Here is a 6,356-nt window from a genome sequence, read left to right as displayed (position 1 = left end):
ATTATTATTATTATTATTATTATTAATTTTTATTAGGAAATTATTGTTTTTACTGCAACTACTACTACTACTACTACTGTCTGGACGTGCTACTCATCCTGCCCTAGGGTGGGAACGGAGGTCCGGATGATGATGATGATTACTACTACTGCTACTACTATAGCTATTATTATTATTATTACTACTACTAATACTACTACTACTACTGTTATTATTATTATTTTTTTTTTATTATTATCAACATTATAGGCTTAAACATCAACATCATTACCATCGTTATCAGCTTCAGCATCATCATCACAAGTATCACAGTCACCATCTTTCTCCTCCCCCTCCTCCTTCTCTTCCTTATCATCATCATAATCATAATAAACGTAATCATAAACAGCAATATCATTATCACTATCACCACAACTTTCTCCTTTTCCTCCAACTTATCATCATCATCATAATCAGCAACAATACCATCATCACCATCACCCTCACTGTCTTTCTCCTTTTCCTCCAGTTCATCATCATCATCATCTTCTTCTTCTTCTTCTCTTTCTTTTTCTTCTTTTTGGTCTAAATCCTCTTCTCTCTCTTATTTTCACTTTATCATCTTCATCTCCATCTTCATCTTCTCTTTATTTTTTCTTCTTCTTCATCTTCATCATCATCATCATCAGCAGCAGCAGCAGCAACAGCAGCATCGTTTTCCTCTTCTTCCTCCTCCTCCTCATCATCATCATCATCATCTTCTTCATCATCATCATCATCAACTTCATCATCATCATCATCAACAGTGTCTGGATTTCAGTATCGTTGTATTAGCCTTGTATCAGTAGCTGTAATCCCAATGTAAACCTGGTAGACTGCAGACCAAAGTTTCCCTCTCCCAGCAGTCCCCCATCCCCCCTTCAGAGGATAGAGTTGAAGGGCGACTGTTTACCTATACTCCTTTTACTCTAACTTGGCCCAGTTTTTCGCCCTTTTGTAGCGAATTCCACGCATAGAAAAAAAAAAAAATACTACGGCTTAACATCCTTTACATGGCACTTCTTCGTGACTGGCACCCTATTCATGTGTTAATCTATTGCTACAACTCTGCGTTCAAGATGAGGAGTTAGCAATTTTGGCGAAGTTAACGTAAAAACACATAGGCAGTGGTGCTCCTTAACAATATAGGCACAACGGATCTTGAATTTGGCTCTCTTTTGTATTTTTCTTGGAAGGCACGGTCTGCGGACTCCTGGCCTTTGGTTCCTTCTTCCTTGCATTTTAAAAAAAAAAAAAAAAAAAAAAAAAAAAAAGGCGTCTCTCTAGCACCATCATACTGTAAACACTGCTCAAATGGAGGACTGATCCCCTCATTCATATATTGTCTTTATTGTGAAGAGGCAACAGTTTCGGCCTGATGTGGAGCCTTTTCAAATATCTCAATAATAATCACAATTTCAGAACGTATTTGAGACCAAGAGATGGAAAGGAAACGTACATGAGAAAGGGAGGTGTAAAGTTTGCGGAAGGGCAACGAAATGGCAGGGGACAGGGCGACATGGAGGCGATTTGTCTGTAACAATCTCTTACGGGATTAAGGCGTCAGGTTATAGAAAGACAAATTTCTTTCGAGATAGAGGCACCTAAAAAACACAATTGTATACAATCAAAACTCTTCCAAATGTACGTTTTCTATGGTGTCGCAGATAACAGATGTCAGCGGTAACTATGCCAGATATTTGGCGCCCTACCTACAGGATTACTCTTGTGTTGTGGTACCCGATTATTGCACAAGGTCACTGACGCAATGGACTCGGAACAATACTCAGTTACGTAAGTCTTCAAATAAAACTTCTTAAGCCTGAGTGATGAGAGAGATGGATATATGGCCCATTTTTACTTCGCATTCTTGTGTTAGTTTACATTTGACAGCACGATTGAAGTGTAGTCAGACTGGAGGGTTGATTTGAATAGGTACCAACGAGACTCATTCCTACCTCAGGCTCATTGAATTTCACACAACCACGACTTAGTATTCGATTTAAGTGAGAAAGATGATTAAGTTTATTATTATTATTATTATTAATGATGATGATTATTATTATTATTTATGATGATGATGATTATTATTATTATTATTATTATTTATTATTATTATTATTATTTATGATGATTATTATTATTATTTACATAAACGAGGATAAAATAATGAACAGGGACCTCACAGTTATTGAAAAAAATTAGTCCGAATGCTGCTATTCTCGTCGGTTAAGGAATCTCCCTAACACCTCTTCTCTGGCGATTTATTTTTGAATATGATTGGTTAATATTCTTTTGTACGTTATTTATGTACATTATGGTGATGCTGGAAGGATTATTGTAACAATAGGACAGTAAGGAGTAAGAAGGATTTATGTAACAAATAGGAAGGTAAGGAGTAACAAGCAAAATAAATCGCTTAGGAAAAGGTGTTAGGGAGCTTCCTTAACCGACGAGAGGATTATCTGTCTGTGGCCACCCCTTATGGGATTAAGGTGTCTGGCAATAGATAGATAGATAAATAGACAGATAGACAGATCGATAGACAGAAAGTCCAATCAGTTTTTTCTCTACGATGGCGTCTATCATGCTGCACTCTTGTTACAGAAATTCATTCCTAACATCTCTCCCTAAGCGATTTATTTTGCTTATTACCCCTTACTATCCACCTGTGTGTCTTTTAAATCCAATATCACCAGACTCTGCATAAATAACACACCAAAGGACATCAGCCAGCCATATCCAAGAATAAATCGCTAGGGAAGAGGTGTTAGGGGGCTTGGTAACGCACCAGAATTCGTTCCAAAGTCGCCTTCAAGATGGTCATTGCCCCTAGAGGTCTTACGAACCACAAAATAACTTAGGATGGATTTTCTCGAGGTTAATATTTACAATCCTGGCTACATACGGTGACCAGGGGCTTCGTGAAAGAATTTGTAGGCAAGGAAGAAGTACAGTGTTTTCATGTTTATTTACCTGTCTATGTGTTTATATATTTCTAAAGGTGAGAGAAAGAATTACGTATCTATATCTATATCGATCTATCTGTCTGTCTGTCTATCTATCCATCCATTCATCCATCTAGTCATCTATCAATCTATTTACCTATCCATCCATCCAGCCACCCACCCATCTATCTATCTATTTATCCATCCATCCATCTATCCAACTAGCCATCCATCCATCTATCTACCTATCTATCCACCTACCTACCCTTCTATCTATCTATCCATCTATCTGTCTGTACAATGTATAAACCGATATATTTATATGAACCATAATTTTTTCATAGTGTTTGTGATACCGCAACAAATGCTAGTGATGATGATGATGATGATGATGATGATTATTATTATTATTATTTTTATCATTACTACTACAACTATTATTATTATTATTATTATTATTATTATTTCTACTACAACTACTACCACACCTACTACTACTACTACTGACCTATAAGTGTGGTAATTGCTACTTTCACGTCGCCTAGAAGCTCTCAGTCGCCCCCCCCCCCAACAACAGACACAGCAGGAAGGGAATGTGTGTACGTGTTATTAATAGACGTACACAGGGCCGGCCAACACATGACAGTCCCAGGTGTGTGTGTGTGTGTGTGTGTGTGTGTGTGTGTGTGTGTGTGTGTGTGTGTGTGTGTGTGTGTGTAGTATTAATGTAGTGTGTGCATATGTTTATTAATGTATGTATGTACTCGTGTGTGTGTGTGTGTGTGTGTGTGTGTGTGTGTGTGTGTGTGTGTGTGTGTAGTATTAATGTAGCGTGTGCATATGTTTATCAATGTATGTATGTATGTATGTACTCGTGTGTGTGTGTGTGTGTGTTGTACTTATCTAATGTGTGTATATATGATTACCTATTGTATGTATGTATGTACAAGTATGTATGCATGTGTGTGTATCCTAATCTCATGTGTGTACGTGTATGCATGTACATGTGTGTACGTAGCAAAATCAGTCACAGCACCTAGCCCCATACACACATCCAAGCCAAGTCTCTCTCTCTCTCTCCCCATTAACCCCTTCAATACGTGGACGGAAGCCTTCGCGTGGTGGCACTGATATACCCAGGCGGATCCACTTCCTGGTTATACAAACATCCCTCAACTACTTCCCTATATTACGGAAGAGGATGGGGGGAATGCAGGAAGAGGGCACTTTAAGCCTGCAGTCCACTGGGTTCACGTGTAGATGAGCCTGAGTTGCACTACTACTACTACCACTACTACTATTATTACTACAACTACTACTACTATTACTATTACTACTACTTCTACTACTACTACCACTACTACTATTACTACTACTACTACTATTACTACTACTACTACTATTACTACTACTACTACTGCTACTTAAATCACCTCCATCCATTTGGGAATTTTATTGTGAAGATCAACACCAACCACTCCTACTACTACTAACTACTACTACTACTACTATCCTACCACTATTACTACTACTACTACTACTACTACCACCACCACCACCACCACCACCACCACTACTACTACTACTACTACTATCACAATGACATCTTTTTAATTATTTTCACTACCACCTGACGATTTTATTCGGCTTACGAGAGAGACCTTGCACTGAGGGGCTAACCCATTTGAATCCAAGGTTTTTCCTACCGTAGACTAAAATCCCTGTCCCATTTGAATCCGGGGTTTTTCCTACCGTAGACTAAAATCTCTTACCTATTTGAATCAAGAGTTTTTCCTGCCATAGACTAAAATCTTCTACGCGACGATTTTGCCATACTCAAGATATTAAACATTCTTACGATTAATTTTCTGGACGAGACTTAAGAACATAGTATTTCCTTCCCCCTTGCGGCGGACGATGTTATTCAGCTATGAGAAACCGCAGTCAAAGGGTTGATAATGCTGCCGTTTCTTCATTCCAATCCTCCTGGCCAAGCAGACCCGTCGATCACAGCCAAGGAACTGCTTCTTTGGGCCCATCCTACGGGTGCACTACATACACCGTGCAGGGAACCGGCACCCCCTTGTGGTAGTACAGCGCCTAGTCAGGGTCGCACCAGGGTCCTTCCCCACGGCGAGGTGCAGGGATATAGGTGGTTTGACTCTCAGGTGAACGCCGTAGCTGGTTCACAGTGTACGTACATCGCCACCACGTACATTGCCACCACGTACATCGCCACCACGTACACTGCCACCACGTACATCGCCACCACGTACATTGCCACCACGTACATTGCCACCACGTACATCACCACCACGTACAGGCTCCTCGTCAGCGGCAGTCAGTGGGTAAAGCGGACGTATCACAAGTATCATCAAAGTTTTCTGCTTATATGCGTAAAGTCAACTGGCGCCTGTGTTTGTAAGTAAAGGCACGTGTAAGAATCCATAGGTGTCTCTGTTTACAAAGGCAGATGCAGTTTTACAGGTGCCTCTGCTTACAAAGACACGTGTAAAGTTATAACCACAGATACGTGTAAAGTTCCACAGGTGTGTCTATTAACAAACAAAGACACGTGTAAGGTTCTACAGGTGTCTATATTTAAAAAGACACGTGTAAGGTTCTACAGGTGTCTATATTTAAAAAGACACGTGTCAGGTTCCACAGGTGCCTCTCTACAAACAAAGACACGTGTAAGGTTCCACACGTGTCTCTATTTACAAACAAAAATACGTGCAAGGTTCCACAGGTGTCTCTATTTACAAAGACACGTGTAAGGTTCCACAGGTGTCTCTACAAACAAAGACACGTGTAAGGTTCCACAGGTGTCTCTATTTACAAAGACATGTGTAAGGTTCCACAGGTGCCTCTGCTTACAAACAATAACAAGTGTCCCCTCCAAATATGCCTCTCTTTACGAACAGGCACGTTGTAAACTCTGCAGGTGGTTTTTTCAAAGACACGTGTAAGCCGCGCGAAGGGGGTCAGGAATTCAAAGAGACGAGTAGAGTAGTGGTAGTAGATGTGGCAGTAGTACTAGTGTTGGTGGTGGTAGCAGTAGTAGTAGTAGTAGTAGTAGTTGTTGTTGTTGTTGCAGTAGTAGTAGTAGCCTTAGATTCATATGACCGTGAACCCGGTGGACTGCAGGCTGAAAATGCCCCAATCCTGCAGTCCACCATCCCCTTCGTGGGGGTAGGGAGGGAGTTGAGGGACGTTTGTATCACCAGGCAGCTCCACCACCCAGATATATCGGTGCCACCACGTGAAGGCGCCCCTCTCCACCAACACGGAAGAGGCTAAAGCATTGCAATCAAGATCCGGTGCAACAATACAGTACTTTGCCTGCAACATACTTTCTACTTTGGCAACACGGCTACAAGGACTCAATGT

The sequence above is a fragment of the Coenobita brevimanus genome, chromosome 73 (assembly GCF_032717465.1).
Source record: "Coenobita brevimanus isolate Jiangsu-jjx chromosome 73, ASM3271746v2, whole genome shotgun sequence".
Lineage (NCBI taxonomy): Eukaryota > Metazoa > Arthropoda > Malacostraca > Decapoda > Coenobitidae > Coenobita > Coenobita brevimanus.
This window is presented reverse-complemented; position numbering follows the sequence as displayed.